This window comes from Emys orbicularis, chromosome 1 (assembly GCF_028017835.1).
Source record: "Emys orbicularis isolate rEmyOrb1 chromosome 1, rEmyOrb1.hap1, whole genome shotgun sequence".
Taxonomy (NCBI): domain Eukaryota; kingdom Metazoa; phylum Chordata; order Testudines; family Emydidae; genus Emys; species Emys orbicularis.
In genome coordinates, this window is record NC_088683.1 from 73,558,770 (window position 1) to 73,580,533 (window position 21,764).

Here is a 21,764-nt window from a genome sequence, read left to right on the forward strand (position 1 = left end):
CTGTTTCTTCAACTTTGCATGTGTCACGCAACCTGTTTTTCATATTTACTAAACAAGCATAAGTGCCAGTCATAGTGACCTGTCAGCACTATATAGTTTCTTCACGTCTTCTATCATAGCTATTAAATATACATTATCCTCAAGTTTAGGACATATTTCATAGAACCTTCATCCTTTTTCCTCTTTGGTGCATAGTTCTTGCCACTTCTTCTTAAGTTCTTTCTTAACCAAACTTTTAAAGTACTGTTTACTCAGAGGGATCTTTATATCAACCTCCTCATTTTTAAGGCTTTTTTCGCTGCTTTATCTGCCATTTCATTGCCTGGTATCCCGACATGCGCTGGAATCCACACTATTACTATATGTGTACCCAATTGTACTATCTCTTTAGTTAAGAGCATTATATTTGATTAAGTCATTCCCCCTTTCTGAGGCTTCCTTTCTAATCACCATTACACCTTGTGACGTTGTACTCTATATGTTTATGGAAATATGCTTATGAGTGTAAATATGACAACTGGAATATGCTTTGTGCTAGATATGCCATGTAACATATCTTTGCAAAGGTTATGATCTACTGAATATATTCATCCTATTTGTATGCATGTATCATTTTTATATCTGAAGTTATGAGCGTTGGCTCTATGCTTGTATTTGAAGTGTTTGCTGTAGGAAACACATGAGGGAGGTTTGGCCAATATATTGTGAAGGGGCTATTCAAGTAATTAGGAGTACTTAACTAACCATGGTCTTTGGGAGACGCCAATCCACATCTGAGCTTTCCTGGGAACGTTCAAACTAACATGTAAACAATGGCATTGGCCTGCAAAAAGCTGAATCATTCATGCCCAGGTGGCTACAAACTCCATCTTGTTGCTGTGATTTTGCACAGAAGAACAAAGGGATTTCCGCCCACAAAAGAGGAAATATAAAAGGCCCTGGAAACCCCTCCATTTTGTCTTCCGCTGGCTCAAGAGATGGCCTCTCCACCCCAAAGAGATGCCTGAAAGAAACTGGAACAAAGGTCTGTAACTACGGGGGTGCGAGTGATTGCTCGATCCAGGCCATAAACTACAACTTTGGTCTGAAAAGGATTGTACCTGAGATAACATCTAGGGTGAGAAGTTAGTATTTGTAACTAGATCTTTAGTGTATTGAGTTAGCCTTGCGTGTTTTGTTTTATTTTGCTTGGTAACTTTACTTTATTCTGTCTGTTATTACTTGAAACCACTTAAATCCTACTTTTTATACTTAATAAAATCACTTTTGCTTATTAATTAACTCAGAGTAAGTAATGAATACCTGGGGGAGCAAATAGCTGTGCATATCTCTCTATCAGTGTTATAGAGGGCGGACAATTTATGAGTTTACCCTGTATAAGTTTTATATAGAGTAAAACGGATTTATTGGGGGTTTGGATCCCATTGGGAGCTGGGTGTCTGAGTGCTGGAGATAGAAGCACTTCTTAAGCTGTTTTCATTTAAGTCTGCAGCTTTGGAGGCGTGGTTCAGACCTTGGGTCTGTGTTGCAGCAGGCTTGCGTGTCTGGCTTAACAAGGCAAGGTTCTGAAGGCCCAAACTGGCAGAGAAAACGGGCTCAGAGGTAGTCTCAGCACATCAGGTGACAGTCCCAAGGGGGTCTCTGTGACTGAACCCATCACACACCCAATAAAGAGTTAGATGGGATAACCATCATAGTTGGGCATATATCCCTTATCCAGGTCAGTGCCAAAAGTGTGCCTATCAATTCGGCCATCATAACAGCCACAAAATTGGATAATTTCATAGATCTCTTAATTCCAAATTCAGGGATACAAAAGGATGTTCCCACTCTACCTGTGCTGGCATCTCTGTAGCCTTTGATATAGATTTGGCAATGCTGACCCCATTTGCCATGTATAAACTCATAAATCATAGCTGTCGTATTTGGCAGTCCTGCTCTTCCCTTTCTTTTATCGTACAATTCCAAATCCACAACTGGAGAGACAATAGTTTGATCTCCCATGACTAAACATTTTAATTTATTTGAGATCTTCCTTTTCACCCACCTTTTGACCCTGTTAGCATGTGGGAGTCTGTGGCACCCAGTTACTTCTTGTCTACTTAATAGTCCTTGTACATTTGTTATTTCAGCACTGTTATATAGTACTCTTATCTTCATTGTTTCTTAGACCAAAAGGTTAAACCTAACAATTTCATCCTTAAATGTATAGTCATCTCTCCAGTTGCTACCTGTAGCACACACAGTGTAATCATAATACTCACTCCACGTGCAATTGGCAGACCTTGGCCTTGGATTGGGTCCAATGTTTTTAGTATTGATTTAGAAGCTGAATTAAAGGTGTGGCATCCATAATCTATAACTGGTTTTAATAATACTCTATGATATCAGTGTAGATTTGGCAATGCTGACACCATTTGCCAGGTATAAACTCATAAATCATAGTCCTCATATTTGACAGTCCAGCTCTTCCCTTTGTTTTATCATACAATTCCAAATCCACAACTGGAGAGATAGCACGGTTGTATGGTTCTGTCACTTAAGAAGTCTCTTAGCCACCAGAACATTCTTCCTCTTATTTCATTGGCAGCTAGTTTATACAGCAAGCCTTCCCTCCATAGCATGTCACACGTTTTTTTAATGTCCAAAAGACAACTATCATACTCTCTATTCCTCTTAGTTTTGTGTATTTCTGTTTCTAATTATACAATATGCTCAACTCTGCATCTTCCTTTCCTGAAATCACTTTGTACACAGTTTATAATTTATTTTTTTCCCCCAAGTATGTCACTAAACTGTCATTTATCATTCTTTCCATAATTTTGCCTACACACGATGTGAGGACAATAGGTCTATATGCATGAGGTCTTGTGAGTAATTTGCCAAGTTTTCCTCTTGGTATAACCATCATTTGCTTCCATTCTGCTGGTAGTATTCCTTTTCCACATATATTATTTCAATAAAATTCTAACTACTTTCCGGTAGGAGCATTTTATTACATATGCTCTCTTTACCTGGGGCTGTATTTTTAACTTTTGTTTATAGCTTTTTGAGTTCCTGTAGGCTGAAATTTGCATTCAGTACATCATCTTTATATTCTACCCAGTCTTGTAGAGTCATGTCTCCACTTACCGGGGAATCAACGCGTGGCAATCAATGCACCGGGGGTCGATTTACCGGGTCTAGTGAAGACCCACTAAATCAACAGCCAATCGCTCTTCTGTCGACTTCGGTATTCTACTGGAACGAGAAGCATAAGGTAAGTCGACGGGAGAGTTTCTCCCGTCAACCCAGCGCAGTATAGACACTGCAATAAGTCAACCTAAGGTATGTCAACTCCAGCTACGTTATTTGCATAGCTGGAGTTGCGTAACTTAGGTCAAATTAGCCCCTTGGGGTAGACCTGCCCTAAGAGTGCTCACAATTTTCCTCAGCAAACATTCTTTTTTCTTCACAAAACTCTTTACTTTGCTTTGTATCACTATTAACTTTTTGGAACTCTTTTGCTAAAATGTCCATTTTTCCTAAGTTAGAACTTTCAACTTTATTATTTACTATAAGAGCAGCTATAAATTTTGTTTTAACTCCATATCCCATTCATTCTTTTAACTTGTTTATAGACCTCTGACACCTTGGAATCTTTATTCATTTTCCCACAATATTTTCTCCAACTACCCTTATTTGCCTTTTTAATAATTCTTTGTGCCACTGCTTTACATCTTTTATATTCATTAAGTCCTTGGTATTCATTGTACTTTTTGCTTCTTTGTATGCCTTATTTCTTTCTTTAATTGCTGCTTTACAATCTTCATTCCACCAGGGAACTGGATTTCTGAGTTTGTGACAATATGATGTCTTACATATAGGTAGTTTGGCTGCTGCTAGATTACCTTTATCATATTATCATGAAATTCCTCTAGTGTATCACTTATACAACTGGTACTCAGATATTCAGCACACTTTCTCTTAAAGAGTCCCCAGTTTGTTTTTCTAAGGCTCCAGGTAGGAATTCGTTCAGTATTTTCACCATTATCTTGGCCTTGATATGTAATTAGCATAGGAAAGTGATCACATCCCATTCCATCTTCTTTATAGATGTCTAAGCTGCATTTACTTGCTATATTGCTTGCTGCAATTCCCAGATCTAAACATGGAAAGGTTCCATCCACCAAACTAAACTTTGAAGGTGCTCCAGTCTTGAGCAATACCAAACTGTGCATGTAAATGAACTGTTCCATGGACCGCTGTTGTAGCCACGTCGGTCCCAGTATATTAGAGAGACAAAGTGGGTGAGGTAATACCTTTTATTGGACCAACTTCTGTTGGCGAGAAAAGCTCTGTGTAAGCTCAAAAACTTGTGTCTCTCACCAACAGAAGTTGGTCCAATAAAAGATATTACCTCACCCACCTTGTCTGCCTAATGGACTGTTCCGGGCATTTTCCCTTATAATCAGTTTTCCTCTTTCCCCATAATTCCTTATGGCTGTGAAGATCTCCACAAATAATATACAGGCCTTTGACACTCTTAACTAACTCTTCCAAATGTAGATTGTCTAGTTTTTTTACATGGTTTGAAAACATTATAGATTCATATAAAGGTACTATTATTCTGCAGAGGAATCTCAGCAGCATTGTACTCAAAACTTAAGTTCTGTACTTCTATGTCTACATAGCTAAGACCTTCCTTGATAAATATACAGATCCCTCCTCCTCTTGTTATTTCTCGGTCACGTATGATTACATTGTAACCTGAAAGCCTAAACATAAGTTTTCTCACTGACCATGTTTCTTTTACACATATCATGCCAGGTTTGTTTTACATTTCAAAAAACAGGGTTTTTTAAAATTCCCGACCATGTGTTATTAAACTATGTGCGTTCCAGCAAAAAAACAATAGAACCATGTTGTTCAAACTACATTATTACTTTCATTTAAAATTGAATGAATACAGTCTATCAAGAGATGGTCTATATGCAAATATTTTTCTGCCTCTTGTGTTATAATGTTTATTCTTTCAGTCTTCTTCCCTGTCTGTAAAGTGCAATTAATGACTTCTATCATAAATGCTATAAATTTCTCTTTGCCTACAAGTAGTACGACTTCATCTATTCCCTTTGTTATCTTTCCTGCCCTGAACTGTGTGATGTACCAGTAACTCACTTGCATTTTCCTCCTCCACATTCCTCAGTTAATGTCTTTTGGTAGCTTCTGCATAGGATATTTTACGGATAGTTTTAATTTCCTGTATCTCTCTAGCTCATTCCACTACCGCACATCCTTTGTATGCTGCACTGCGCTTATCCCCACAATTGCTACATTTCAGTTTTGTTCCTTCACATAGTTCTCATATGAGTGTTCTCCTCCACATTTACCACACCTCATTTTCCCCTTACAGATAACCAACACATGCCCAAACCTTTGGCATTTATAACATATCAAAGGGGCCAGGACATATGGTTTAACCCAGAAGAATTGATATCCTTCATTAACTGTATCAGAAGGTGTTCCACCTTTGAATGTTACTACGGTGGCTGTGGATGGTTTGTGTTCTCCTCCTCTTCTGCTAATCAGCTACTTAACAAACAGCACTTGACCTTTGCCTATGCCGCTTGTAATTTCATCCTCTGTCATGCCTAGTGGAACACCATATATATATTACCCCTCTTGCTTCTGTCATAAATTTAGGTAGCTGGCCAATTACTTCTATTTTCCCTAAAACTGTAGTTTTAAGAAGTTCATCAGCCTCTTCCTTATGTGTGCATTCTACTAATAAATCCCCACCCTGCATTCTTGTAGCTCTTAATATATCTCCCACACTTGCTTAACCCATTCCACTCTTTTCAAGGGATTAAGATCTCCTATCATTACATCTTCAGCTAGTCATTTGATTATTATAAGATGTTGATACTTTTTCTCACTCTTTTTTCCATCCTTACCTGCTCCCTCTTCTTCAGATACTTCTATTCCTGTTTTTCTTCTTCCTAATCTGACGCCATTCCTCACCCCTTGATTCTTCTCCATCATTTTCCAACATAACTTTCAGGCTTTCCCTTTCAGCCTGTATTTCCAGCTCTGTTCAGCCAGCCAGACATCAGCCCAAGCTGCCCCTGAGTTCCAAGCCCCAGTTCTCAGCCTCTCCCATTCTACACAGTCAATCTGCAGACTGGTTAGTGGCCACAGCCCAGGCCCAGCCTGCCTTGTCTTTGTTTTTCCCTGGTCCTTTATAGCCCCCTGATGCTGTTGCACCCTCTTCATTGGCTAAATAGGAGCACCTGTTCTGGCACAGGTGAGCTGGACCTAATTCATTTACTAGGGCCAGCCACCTTCTGACAACTCCCCTTCTAAAACTCTAGAGTTTTTTAAGCCTTAATAAATAAATAGTCACTCAGCACCATACACATTTCTTAAGTCCATAGGAATTGCTATCCAGTGGTTTGGGAATCTGGATAGTTTGACACTGAAGGCCAATTTCATGTTCATGAAACAAACAGCCAGGTCACAGGGAGAACAGAGCTACAGGCAGAAATAAGCCTCAGTCTTCTTTAAGAATCTCATTTCATGGAAAAGGCAGGGAGCAGATGAGGCAAGGGATTTAACCCACTTCATGCGCTTCCACAGCATAGGGAAAGGTAGAATTGTTCTAGGCAGAGTTTGTTATCCTCCATGTCCCATGTCGAAATTGCCTTTAGAGCACTCTTGTCTGTATCAGAAGAAACAGCAAGAGGCCAAATACATGTATAATTCTGGGAATTCCCAGAAAGCTCAAATGAAGAAAAGGTTGCTATTTTTTTAACAGAATTTAAAAACATATCCCAGAAGAGACAGCCAATGCAAATGCAAAGTTCACGTAACTCAGTGAAAACTGTGCAACGCTTCTGATGATATCTCTCTTTTAGCTCTCTGAAGCAAAAAGTCAAGTTAAAACATTAGCTATGTTATAAAATTATAACTGTAACAAAAGGCTTTTCTATTTGCCTTTTTTTTTTTTTTTTTGGTATCACAAACACTCCAGTTGTTAGAAGAATGTGGAAACCACTGTGGGATTTTTAGGAAACATCAGTAGTGGCTGCAGGTAAATCTGACAACACATCATTTTAATCAACTGATTGTGACCATTAATTATACTTTACTAGAAGTCAGTTATATTTAAAAGAGAATGACACACTGAATCCTTAATACTCAAAAAAGTGAACCAAAACTCCATAGTTACATGAAAATTGCCTTGAGTTACACAGATGTAATTAAAATTTCATTTTAGTAAAAAAAAAAAAGGTATACAAAGACCTATTTTTTTAATGAGAGAAGTTAGTTTCTGCTTAGCAAACTTAAAAGATTTCCTCTGTGTTGTATGAAGAATGATGGCTTTTTCAAACACACAATATGTCTTACAGCACTGTAGAGACTCTGGCTTGAGAACCAACACTTTACATTTCTACAGAATCTGCCAGGCAACAATTCCTGAGCACTTTACAAACATTAATGAATTCTCTCAGAAGACCTAGGGAAGTATTATTATCTCCATTTTAGTGGTGACAGTGTCAGAACCTGGAGGACTGGAACTTGGGGGCTTCTGAGGTGCTGACACCTGTGCATCACCATTTGAGGTTTTGGTTGGGCTCCTGCAGGAGGACCCTGTGAAGCTGGGCTTGGCAGGAAGTACCTGAGTGGTAGCCCCTCACAGTCCACTGATTGGCCAGTACCAGTACTTACACCAGGCAACCATGATGGGAAGCTGTCTGAGCACCCAATCCAGTCTGCCTGCCTGTCTCTGCTCTAGACCCTGCTTGTGATAGACCAAAGACTCCAGCTTCCGACCCTGGTTTGTCCTTGACTTTACTCTTCAATTGCTGTCTGTAACCAGATGCCTGCCCCAATCTCCTGATAACCTGACCCTGCCTATCTCCCACACCTGAATCTCAGTCTGCTCTCTAGCCTATCTCGGACTCTGACCTCCAGGTACATGACTCAGCCTGACTCCTGCTCCAACCACTAGGTTTGCCTGCCCTCATCCTGGTCATGACAGTTTGCTCAGATCACCTTCACACACACACCCCCATCTATCCAACCCTTCCACAGACGATGGAATGGGTGGACCTCCCTCCAACCAGCGGCTCTCTGAGGGCCCAGAACCTGTAGGACCAAGTCACGCACCTGCAGCTGGAGAATCTCACACCACAGCCCCATGCTATGCAGTGTGCAGTCGAAGCACAGACCCCGTGAAAGCAACTAGCCTGGTCACAGGCTCAGGTGGCACAGGTCACTGTCGAGGCACAGACAGACCCTATGCAAGCAGCTTGTACACTCACAGGGAGAAGCAGCAACACTACGTGCCTGAACAGACCATGCCTTGCCTGAACCAGCCCCCGCACTGCCACTGCCCAAACAGTTCAACCGGGATCATCAGAAATTCCAGGAATTCCTGAATCAATGCAGGCTGCTTTTCCTGCTCCACCCCCCCACACACCAGACTAATGTGGGACAGTGGGACTAGTAGTCAGTCTGCTCTCCAATGAAGTGCTCAGTTGGGCCGCCCCACTGTTGGAGCAGAACAGCCCAGTGCTCTCCCACTGGGGCGCCTACCTGCAAGTCTTTGTGACCATCTTTTACAACTTGCATCACATCTGCTCTGCAGAGGCTACCCTCCAAAAGCTTTGCCGGGGCAAGGGCCAGCCACCACTTACACCATCCATTTCTGACAGTTTATAGCTGATATTGAATGGAATGAGACAGCCTAACTTTACCAGTTCTGGTGGGGGCTCACTGATGTAAAAGGTGAGCTAGCTCACACTGAAAACCCCACCCATGTAGGTGCCTTTATTGACCTAGCCCTGCGCATTGATTTTGGGCTGTGTGAGCAGAAGGAAAACGGGAAGTGGCCTGACAGCCCCACATGGGTCTTCCACACCGCAGCCTGTAGAACCAAGTCCTGAACACATGGAGGTCAACCTGGATTGCTGATGTCTGATTCCAGAGGAGAGAGAGTATTGACAACAACCAAACCTCTATCGTTACTGTGGGGGACCAGGACACTCCCTTGCCTCCTGGACATCTCAAAAGAACTTGGGAAACGGACCAGCCCAGGCCCAATAAGGGAATGGAGCCTGGGCACCTCCAGAACTCCATGCTCTGGAACCACCACCTCTTTGCCCTCAAGCAGAACCCAACCTGGGCATCATGGTGTTTCCCCACATTTCCAGTTGCTACTGTGGTTGCAGATCTTGGGGCAGGCACAGCAGATCCCCCTGTCTGCCCCAAGATCAAACTAGAAATGATAGTCTCTAGGGCTGCTGCCATCTTTATAGATGTTGAGGCAGCTAAAACCCTCCAGATCCTCCTTTGGCCAAAACCCACACCGGACCTGGTGCAGACAATTGATCTTATCATTGTGACAGGGGCTCAAGAGACTGTCACCTTAGAGGCTGTAGTGGAAGAGCACCGAGAAACAATATGCTTTGATGTGATCCACACTCCATTCTTCCCGATAATTCCTGGAGTTCCTTGGTTGGAGCAACATGACCCATGTATCTCCTGGTGGTGGAGGACCATTAGCTTCCCCTCCAAATACTGTCAAAAAAGTATCCCTCCAACAAAGCAACCAACCCCCAAGTACCTGCACCCAGGGCCCCAGGATGGGAGGAGACTGTCGGAAGCAGAACCCCAGATGGTTAGGGACCGCCAGTTGGGAGTGGCTCCAGGCCAGAACCTCAGCCGCCCTGACAAGTTCTGCAACTTCCTTGATGTGTTTGAGAAGAAAAATGCAGACTCACTACTCCACACAGAGACTATGATTGCCCAATAGCCCTCCAGCCCAGGTCAAAGGTGTCCTATGGATGGATATACTCCATGTCTGAACCAGAGCTGGAATCACTATGTGGGTATATACAGGAAAACCTAGACAAGGGCTTTATTCAGCGATTCACCTCTCCAGTGGGGGCACCAGTCCTCTTTGTGAAAGAGGATGGGTCACTACTCCTCTGTGTAGCCTATCACACATTGAACTAAGTGACCATTCATAACCCGCACCCCTTGCCCCTCATTTTGGAATCGCTGGAACACCTGAGAACTGCCAAGATCTTCACAAAACTAGATCTTCAGGAGGCATACAAGCTAGTGCACATAAGGCCTGGGGACAAATGGAAGGCTGCTTTTCGTACACAATATGGGTACTTTGAATACTTGGTGACGCCATTTGGCTAAATCAATACTCCCACATCATTTCAACATTTCAAAAAGGATATGTTCAGGGATATCCTGAACCAGTACATGATCATCTACCTTGATAATATACTGGTATGTTCTGAGAACTTAGAGCAGCACTACCACCATGTTCAGTCTGTCTTAGTGAGACTACAGAAGCATGGTTTGTACGCCAAACTGGAAAAAGTGTACCTTCGATTAAGCCACCACTGCATTTTTGAAGTACATCTCCCCACAGGGAATCCACATGGATTCACAGAAAGTGGAAGCAATCTGTATCGGGACAGTACCCCAGATCCTCCGGGAACTTCAGCACTTCCTGGGCTTTGCACATTTTTATAGGAGATTCATCGCCAACTTCTCCCACCTCATAACTCCCCTGACTTCCCTCCTCTGCAAAGGCATGTGACTTGCTTGGTCACCCAAAGCCCAGCTCGCTCTTGACCAATTGAAGGCTGTCTTCACCAGGGCCCCATCCTGGCACCCCCTGATCTGACTCATCCTTCATAGTGGAACCAGATGCATCCAATGTGGCTCTAGAGGTGTGTGATGGGGTGTAGTCCCCACACTGGCCCTGAGGGTAAATTAGGCCCAATTAATCTATAGGAGGCACCTGCATGAGAAGCCAGGGAGCAGGGATTGATTAATCAGACATGAGGCTCACCTGGAACAGGAGGGGCCTGTATAAATCCAAGTAGCTGGCAAGAGAAAAGGGCTGAAGGGAGGTAGTCTGCAGTCATTCCCTGGCTGAAGGGAGGTGTGTTGGGATTATAGAGGTTAGTTCATAGTTAGTCCCTGGGAGGAGGGAGTTGGGAGGTTGACAAATGCAGAGATGGGGGAAGCCAGGAAGGTAGGAAAAGGCTCAGGGGAAAAGCAGAAAGGAATAGGAGTGCAGACCTTGGCTGCTGATCAGAGGGCCCCTGAGCTGGAACCCAGAATAGCAGACTGGTTCGGGTTCCCCTACCAGCCACTGGAGGAGTGGCATGGTCAGAGCAGTGAAGGGAAGACTGCCATTTTGTATAGTGGGACTTTTTTACACCCCTCTGAAAGGGGGAACCATGTAGTGACCTAGCCGGAGGGCCAAGTTATGAAGAGGCGTTTGCAGTTCTTGGAGCAAGAGGGGTCCGCAGGTGAGAGGATGACAGGAGAGACACTGCCAGAGGAGGGTGCAATGACACACAGCTAATCCCCAGAGCAACCAGGTGGAGGCCACCACTCGTGGTGAGTGGCCCTCTTGACAGGGCGGTACTCTCGCAGCAGCTCGGACCCCAGTCAGTTCTGCACCCTTGAGCATTCTAGTCTCAGAAACTTACCCTTGCAAATATGAACTACAAAATACTCTACCACCAGAAGCCTGCTAACTTTGCTAATGCCATAGTTCAGTGAGACCTGCTTTCCCTCATCTGATCCACCTTGGAAGACGAACCACTTGCCCAAAGGATACAGTCCATGCCACTGGGGGCAAAGATGCAACATTGCGTACGGGATGGGATAATGTACTTTAATAAGCACATATATGCGCCCTCAGAGCACCCTGAATTGGAGGTGCTATAGCTGTGCTATGATGCGCCATTGGCAGGTCACTTTGGCTGCTGGAAAACCTCCCACATGGTTACTTATTTTTTCTGGTGGCCCCACATGCAGGCTGAGGTCCCAGGATATGTCAATTCTTGCAAGTGCTGTGAAAATACCAAGTCACCCCAAACCAGACCCCTTGGCACATTAGTACCCCTGGAGGCTCTAGCTAGGCCCTCAGCCATTATTGTGGAACTCCCAGCAGCTGGTGACCACACCATAGTCTTAATGGTTCTGGACCACCTGACCAAAATGGCCCACTTCATCCCCTGCAACCAGCTACCCTCTACTGCCCAACTCCTGCTGCACAGCTTGGTCCAGCTCCATGGATTTCCAGACCACATAGTGTCTGACTGAGGTTCAGAGTTCATCTCTTGCTTCTGTTGCAAAGCTCTCAGACTACTGGATGTCTACCTATCCACCTCCACCACATACCACCCACAAACAAATGGACAAACAGAATGGGTGAACCAAGAACTGGAACAGTATTTGAGATGTGTCATACATTATCATCAAGACAACTGGTCCATGCTCCTGCCATAAGCAGAGTTTTCTTGCAACAACGCTGACCATGCCTCAACTGGTTGAAGCCCCTTCTTCACTAATTATGGGTTCCCCCCCATTTCCACCCAGCATTAATAGCAGCCTCTCTGAACTTTGTTACCATCAACTGGGTCCAACAGATTCATCTTATTCAGGAACAGGTGAAAAAGGCCTACAAGAGGCATGCAGCCCGTCTGCGACAAGAAGTTCTAGTATTTATGGTAGGACAGAAGGTGTGGCTTGCCACCAAACACCTCCAATCTAGGCGGCCCTCTTGCAAATTGGACCACAATTTCCTGGGACCCTTCCTGATATGACAACAGATTAACCTGTTTATCTTCAAACTCCAGCTTCCCCAGTCTCCCAAAATACATCAAGTTTCCATGTTTCCCTTCTGAAGCCCTACACAAAGAACCCCTTCCCTGACCGAACCGCATCACTGCCTCCACCAGACAAAATCCGGAGTCATAAGGAATATGAAGTACATGCCATCCTCAATTCCTGACTGACACGCAGCTGCCTGTACTATCTGGTGGACTGGGAAGACTATGGCCCTGAAGAACACACATGGGATCCTGACTCCCATGTCCATGCCCCTGACCTGATGAAAGAATTCCACAAGGCTCACTAGACAAAGCTGGACCGGCACCATCCGGAAGGGGTGCCTGACAGGGGAGAATGATGTAAGAACCTGCAGAGCTGGACCATGAGGGTTGAGGGCTGATTATGCCTCTGCATCACCACTGAAGACTTAGGAAGCTAGCCTCCCCTGGGAGGACCCTGGGAGGTTGGGCTCGGCAGGAAGTACTGCCCAGCAGGACCTGAGTGGCGGCCCCTCACAGCCCACTCATTGGCCGGTACTAATACTTAAACCAGGCAACTATGATGGGAAGCTGTCTGCGCAACAACACAGACATGCCTGTCTCCACTCCAGACCCTGCTTGCAATAGACCCTAGACTACAGCTTTTCATCCTGGTTTGTCCTTGACTTTGCTCTTCGATTGCTGTCTGTAACCTGGCTGGCATCTGACCCTGATCTCCTGGTAGCCTGACCCTACCTGCCTCTTGACGCCTGAACCTCGGTCTGCCCTCTGGCCTGTCTCAGACTCTGATTTCCCAGTACCTCACTCGGCCTGGCTCCCAACTCCTGCTCTGATCACTGTGTCTGGCTGCCCTCGTCCCAGTCATGACACACAGGGAAGTAAAGGGGCAGATTGGGTTTGGGATCCGTTTGGAACAGTGCTTCCTCCCAGTGCTCTCCATTGGCTGGGGAAGCACCACACTTCCCACACCACAGGCCAGCAGCCAGTAGCGACAACTGACCCTGAAGTGACTTGCCCGTACAGAGCTGGGAATAGCAGGTTGATCACCTGACTCACAGTCCTGTGCTTTAATTCGCAGCAGAGCTGGTTAAAAAAAATTGTCCATTTATTTATTTATTGACAAAAATGGCCTTTTTTTCAAGACTTGTTCAGAATGTTCCAGTTCCCATAAATGAAGGTAAATACTTGGTTATGCCAAGGCTGGGCTTGTTTTTGAGGCACTGGAGTGGGACCCAAGAGATCTGGCTTCATGTCCCAGCCCTGCCCCACACTTCCTCAGGGATCTTGAGTAAGTTATTACCCTTCATTGCCTCACTTTCCTCCTCTTTAAGATGGGCTAACCAGACTTTCCGACCTCACAGGGTTGTTGTCAGGGCACGTTAATTAATGCTGGTAGGGACTCAGGGCTTCTCTACACAAGGAAATTAATTCAGATTAATTAAGGTAGGGCATGAACTTAAAGCAAAATGTCTATTGCTGATTAACTCCCTGGGTGGCTGCTGTTATTCCAGAATAAAAGCATCTGCACAGCGAGTTAATCAGGAATAACTATCCCTGTACCAACTCCCTGTGTAGAGAAGCCCTTAGACACTTAATGAGTGCCAAAGAAAAGAAACAAGAATCCGTTATAAAACCTGGATGTCAAAGAACTGTTACTTCCCTGTAATATGTTCTACTGTGAAAAAGCCCAACTAGTTCCAAACCCTTCAAGGAGAATATGGGTGGGTTTCTTTTGAGCATCTATTCACTAATATTGCTTTGTATTGTTCCAGCCCTACCATTTCTCCTGGTTTGTACAAGGCAGTTGCAGTTATGCCCGTACAGTGTGTCTACTTTTAGTTTCCCTTCTTTTTAAAGAGGTTGCTGTAATTACCTCCAGTAGCCCTCTGTGAACATTTCCTGCCTCTCCATTGCAACTATCACCTCCTACGGCTTGTCAATGGAGTGGTCTCAGATACCTTGTGATCTGCTGAATGAGATGCAAAATGTGAACTCTTGCATCTCTCTGTTGGCAGCAGCTGCCTGGTAAAGCATGACAATAAGGACAGAAATGCTTTCAGCCAGCTCAATGGCACCAGACTGTGCTGTGGTACAGGTGGCATGAGAGCAGTAGCAAACTGTTTCTCAAACATGACACTGAAAAGAAACCAGACTGCTGAGTGAATTGTTTTGCTCTCGTTTCAGCAGGGTAATTATATCTATTAAGTGCCTGCACAGTGCAGCAGTGTTTCAGAGAAGCTGCAAAAACACTTGAAACTGTCTTCAAAATCAGAGCATTTATGCATCATGTACTGGATGGTCAAAACACACTTTTCCCCCATTACCCAGGAGAACAGACTGGTCAGAATGTTGGTGCATGCAGCACTGAAAAGCAAAACTCCTGCTCCCTTGTAAGATTTTCTCAACCCAAAGGAAATCATATCCCCAGTAGCTGGGCTGCCAGGGCATATAGGGAGCTGAGAGTCACTTCAGAGGTACAGGGCATACTTAGATCTCAGGAGAGCCACTAATTTGGGGCCTTGAATCCTCTGCTACTTCTGTGAGGTGGAAAGGAAGGGATGGACCTCAACCCCCAACCACAAAAATGCTGCAAGTGCAAATTCCAATTGCTGCCTTCTCGGTGTGAGTCAAGAGGCCGGTTGCCCGCTGAGCGATCCTCCTACCTTTGCTTTGAATATCTTGGCGTTTGTTGGTTTCTGTTTGACCCTTATATTTTATTCATTCCTTTTTTTTCCTATCATTTTAGATGTGACAGGCAGGTACTGGCTGCTATGAAATTGATTGGAACTGAATGATATGTCAGACTTAGCAGCATCTCTGGCCGCAATTGCTAGAGCACTCCAGTGTGAGAGGCACCTTTGGCACGCGCGCAGCGTTTGTGGCACCGCAAGGAGAGCACAGCTCCTTTTCCTCTCAGCTGCCAGTGTCCATTTGACTCCATTGAGGGTTACACTTCTCTGTTGCTAAGTGGTCCATATACTGCCTGGGAAGCTGTTGTGTGATGTGCTGCAAAGGTTGCTTGGCCAGCCAGTCAACAGAATTATATAAAAAAAAAACCTGCAAAATCAATATACATCAGTGTTATTTTTAATTTTCTTGAAATGTGTCTCATAGGAAAGGCTACACCAACTGCACAGTTTCCTCTCCAACTGTTTAATGTAAGATATTTTGACAGGACATTGCAAGGGGCATAACTCAGCCTGCAGCACTTTTCGGTAGCTGTATCTTCACTGTCCATATTTTGAACTCTGATTAGCCTATTTATAAAGTCATTGGCTGGTGCAAACTGGCACAGTTCCATTGGTTTCAATGGAGTTGCACCAATTTACATCCGCAGAGAGATTGGCCCACAGAGCTTAATATAGCACATTGAGAAGCACTGGTTTGAATCTGTCATTATTTAAACCTTGTGTCTATTAGTTGTGCACAAAATGTGACCAAGAGGACACTCTATCAGGTCTAGATTTATTTTATATATATTGCTCTTCTGTGGCGATTTTACTGCTCCTTCAAACTTCATCATGATCTTTAATTTTAATGAGTTAGACTTTTATAAAGGCTTTCAAAGTGTAAGCGAACTAGAGAGAGAATTTGTACACACTCTGTGGGTCTCTGTCAACTGGCTGCCTGGCAATAGGAGTTTCCCCATATATTAGAGCCCAGCGTGGTATGCCAGGGAATTACCAACCATGTGCACAATTTTTTGCTCTACTGTTCTGGTCCCTGCACCTGGTCAATTGCATAGGCTAAAACAACAAACACAGACCGCACGTTCCATGGACTGCCAGGTTTCCCACTCAGAGCCACCCACCTGCAGGCAGGGAAGGTTCTCTGAGTACTTATTTGGCTCTCCAATTCAGGGAGGCTGCCCAGGAAGCAATGCCTCCTTTTGGCTCCTGGTCAAACAGTTCTCCTATTCCATAGAAGAAATGGGTGCTTTTAAAGGCAGGGTTTTGCATGTGTCTCATATGTAGTGTTCCATGTTTTCAATGTCTACTGATTTTCACCGATAAATTACCAGTTTTTATTAAAGTAGTTCGGTTTTTACTGATTTACACCTGTTTATCAATCCATTCAATTTTTTTCGGGTACTTATTTTTGTTAAACACTAATGCTCTACGCAATTGTTGTGTCCTGCTGTTCTGCGTTTCAAGCAGTTCTGAAGTGTAAAACACAGAACACACACATGGTGGAGGTCGGAAAATCAAACAACATTAATATTGTATTATGATTGGCACACAAGGAGACGTGGCCCGCCTATTTCTTTGCATCTATTTAATGCGGTGCTGAATTTAAACAATCAACCCTCCACAGATAAAGATAAGATAAAAGGGTAAACATGGGGCGAAAATACAAATCTATGCCTGAATGCCAACAAGAAAATCAGTGTTTAGAAATTTTCAAGGAAAGTAAAGACGGGTGTGAAGAGAATGCATTGCGCTGCAAGTACTGCACTGTGCTCACCCTGACAGAATAAAAGAGCATGTCAAAAGCAAGCGACATAAGAAGTTTAAAAAAGAAAGTGAGCGTCAGGATAAACAGTCCATATCAGGAGCCTTCACGGGGGCTTTAATGAAAGAGTGGACACAGCACAATTTTGTGTCAATGAATTGGTGCACGCTCTTTGTTTTGCTGGACAACCACTGTTAATTGCAGAGGGGCCTATTGGTGACTTTGTGTGAGGCCAGCAGCAAAACCCCTTCTTAATGCAGACAACCTCACTCGTAAGTATCTGAATGAAAATGACGGTGCTTTCGTATCTAAACTGGTGGAACAAATTGATGGAAATGTGGTGTCTAGTCTGATTTTTGACAGGACTCCTGCTGCTTTGGACCATCCGATTCTTGGCCTTTTGTTTTCATTTTTTGATTTCAAAGCGAATAAACCCTCATTGTTTTGTGTTGATTATGACATTCATCCCTTCTGCTGATGCCCATTTTGTCCATGCAACAGTAAACTGACATGTTTGAGATGTACCAACTAACTTGGGAAAATGTGGCCATAACTAACACGGATTCTGCTTCCTAGATGGCTAAGTTTGCACAGGAGATTAAACTCAATCAGAAACCGGAGCTGCTACATATTACCTGTCCTGCTCATCTGATTAATGTTATGCTGTCAGCAGCTACTGCTACAGAAGAAATGAAAGATGTGAAATCTTGCATCGTTGGATTCAGGGCTGTTTTCAAGCATGCAAACAAGCTGAAGGTTTTGTTTTACACAGTGCAAGATGGGTGCAGAGTCGACTGCCAATTATTTACCCCTGTTGTGCCACATCGGTGGATGAGCTTGTACTTCGCTGCCTGTCATGTAAATAATGCGTGGACTGTGCTAATGTGTCTGCTAGATCATCCTGAGTTTGTTGGTTCTAAAGCAGATACTCTGAACAGACTGGCAAATAACCAAAATGACTGCCAGATTCTGCACACCAAGGTAAGGTTCATTGTTGAAAACTTGGAATCACTGTGTGACACACAGAAAACACTGACGTTTTCTCTGACTACTGTCAACTCGTTGGCCAATACAGCTGTTTACTGGATCTGACAACCAAAATCTCAGCTGAATTGAGCACAAAAGCTGCAGGAGAAACATACAGCAAGCAAACCCAGTTGTTTCTACAAACGCTTCCGACCCCAGAACACGAGAGAACCAAAAAAGTGTTCAACATAATGCTGAGTGAGAAAGGGGAGACGACTGTGGCCCATAATCTGAACCTCAAAGTGCTTGGTGCCAAAGATTCTTTTTGGAATGTCATCCAGGTGTTGCACCCCTTCCTCCAGGTGAATTTTGCAGCAGACTATGACCGTTATGCCAGAGTGTTCAACCATTTGCCGCTAAAGATGAAATTTCAAATCTGAAAGGGGAATTTACTACTTACATGAACATGCCTAACTCTGACAATGTGAAACTGGATGTGCTGGTTTTTTGGACCAGCCATCAAGACACACTTCCCAACTTCAGCAAAGTGGCATGGCAAGCTTTGAGTTAACCCCTGGATCTATTGATGCAGAGTGCTTATTTTCAAAGTTGGACTATCTCAAAGCCAGCAAGAGGCTCAACATGAGTGAGGATATTTTGAAGAAAATTATGTGAGCATACGCAAACCAGGATTTCTGGAAAAACTACTAACTCTGAGAGAGACTTAAAAAACCCTGTGTACATTAAAAAAGTGTCAATTATACTGTAGTAAAATGTGTATATTATGATTTTTTTTTGTTTTTCTTTTTTCCCGATTTTTCCAATTTTTAACCCAATTTCATCCTGGTTTTAATGTTTGGAACAGAAACTGAAAAATTCCGGGATTTTTTTTTTTTAACAAATAAAAACGCGGAGCATAACTCACATGGTGTCCTCGTCACTACTGCTGGGTAAGAAAACATGGGTGTTTCACTAGAAAAAAAAACACCATGTTGCCAGGCAGCTGCACATCATTATCTCCAGATTTGAAGGACTTTGTACAAAACAGCCTAAAGGAAAAACATCCCCTGTGGTTCCCATTCTTCTGACTTACCTTTAGCCTTCTGTCATCCTATCCCCAGAAACCAAGCCGGAGGGAGGGAAGGGATGGCATTTCCCCTTTGATGTCAGCAATAAAATGCAAAAGGATTATTAGGTGAAGATACTGGACCAAATTCAGCCCTGGAGTAAATAAGTGCAATTTGCATTCAAGACAATGGGAGCTGCTGCAATTTACTCCAGGGGTGAATTTGGCCCAACATGTGTCTACCTGCCTGGCTTCTCAATGCACATCATGAGACTCTGTAAATTAGGAGAACTGCCACTAATAAAAATAGAAGTGACAGGACAAATATGTCTATGGCCAACTTAGGCACACAAGTACCTGGCTATGCTTGCTAGCGTTGGGGCTGGCACATGCACAACTGTGCGCACATCCAAACCCCAGCTTGAATGGGTGCACAGGGGCATTTGACTGCCTAATATGGGCACACACGAGACATTTTTGGTCCCCCCTTCCGATAACTTAGCTTTAAATATATTCATTTTTCACAAGTAATTGCGTACCATTAAAGTTTTATTGTGTATGGTGTTCAGACAGCATGTACATTTAAATCAATGTACATACACAATAACTGTAAATAAAGTCCATCCAACTCAAGTGTGAATGAATAAATAAGTAATAAATTAACCCTTCTGAGGGAGTTCAGCCTCTCTCGCCTGGCCTCAGGTTTCTTGGAAGCATACTGGTCCTTTAAGACCTTGCTCTCCTAGCCTTCTAGTTCAACTATCCCCAGATTCCTATGGGTATGTTTACACTGCAATACAAGCCTAGGGTTCAAACTCAGGCTAAGCCTATCCTCCTTTCTGTCTACACACAAAGCATGCTAACCCAGGGCTCAGACCCAGGGTCTCAGGACCCCACAGAAGTGGAGAGTCTGAGCCTGAGTCAAGCCAGGACCCAGGTTTCAAACCCTATTGCTTTGCTATGTAGATGCAGCCCTACTGAGAGGCCACCAAAAGTATCCCACACTCCCATGGGCTGACTTTTTGTCCTCTGGACAGTCAAGTTTGGTGGACAGTCAAGTTTACCCACACTGCACCAAGAACAAAAGGGTAGAGAGGCCATGTTTTGGGAGGGTGATAGGAAGTCTGGGATATGGGTGGTTGGACTTGGGCCCACATACTGCAGTCTACAAATGAGTGTAGACGTTCAAGCCCTAGGTAAATAAACCCAGGGTCTGCTAACTTAAGTTCTACTAACCCTCGACTTATGTTGCAGTGTAGATGTATCCCAAGTCATAATCCTCCCAAACCTGGTAACGGGGCCCTAGCATGTCCAGTTCTTCTCTGGCTTGCAGAGTTGAGGAGAAGGAGTACTACCTGCTTAAGGCCTTCCCTCCCTCACCCAGCAGTCTCACCCAGTTCTCAAAGGCTTCTGATCCTGCTTCTTTGGTGGCTTTCTGTGTGTCTGCTGCTGAGACAGAGCAACTCTCAGCCTCTCTGACAGCCACCTCATCTGCCTCTTATGCCAACTGTTGTTGGTCAAACAGCTACAGCTGGAGAGGTAGCTAGTTTGTCCCCTAACCCCTTAGTGGCTGTGGAAGAGTAGGGTTTATACACCCCCATTATGCTTTCTAAGCCCCTTTTGGATGAAGGGAAGTCCCTGCACACATCTATTCTACTTAAAGCTGGATCCACTGAGATCTATGGAAAGACTTTAATTGACTCCAGTGGGCTTTGGATCAGTATAAATCAGCTGGCTCTGTGGGCTTGAAACCATATTCAGCTAAGGCCTCCCTACTGACATAGGCTGTTCCCTCATATGATGCTGTGAACTAGTTTGTGCAGAAATAAACAGCTTTACAGTTTTTCTGATAGCAATTTGCATTTTTAGAGCAAGAAAATACTACAACAGATGCACTTCTATGCCCTTGTTTTTCTCACTCTAGTGGAAGCAATGCAGACACAAGGAGGGGAAAAGAGCCCTTCCACACAGGATTTAAATTTCAAAACACAATGCTTAGCAATCAGATAAAAATACTTAAGGAGATTAGCCAATTTCCTGTAGTTAATACCAAGATACAAGTTTTGTTGTGGATTTCAACCAAGAAATACATTTCCTGCTGGATAAAGTAGCTACCAAATTTTTCCAAGTTCCTTTATAGTCTTATAAAATCCTGATATGTTTGTGTTTCCATAAGCTGGTCGCCAGCTGGGATCAGATAGAAAATTCTCCTCATGGTACATAGTTATGCAAAATTGTCCAAGTGCTTACAATGTTGTTTTTTCCTTTCTGTTGCTTCAGATATAGGCCACTACTGGAGAAATACACCATTCTAGATGAACCTTTGGCTTGTTCTAATATGGCAATTCCTACATTCCTATGTCATTTAGGGGCCTGATCCGGCAATGTGCTAGGTTGTCTTGAGTACTAATATGCTCAGGAGCTCTCAGGGGCAGGATCTTAAGGTCTAACCTGGGAAATGTTGTTCAGGATGATAATGTTGCAGATACTTTCATTGTGCACATATAAAAATGCAAAGAGGAGGGGGAAACATTTGATAGTAAAAATACCCTTGTACATTTTTCTCCCACAAGTTTTTTTTTTCTTAATAGGAAACATCTCTGTGCTGCTACCACAGGGAAGCAAGGCCTGCAAGGGGTTAA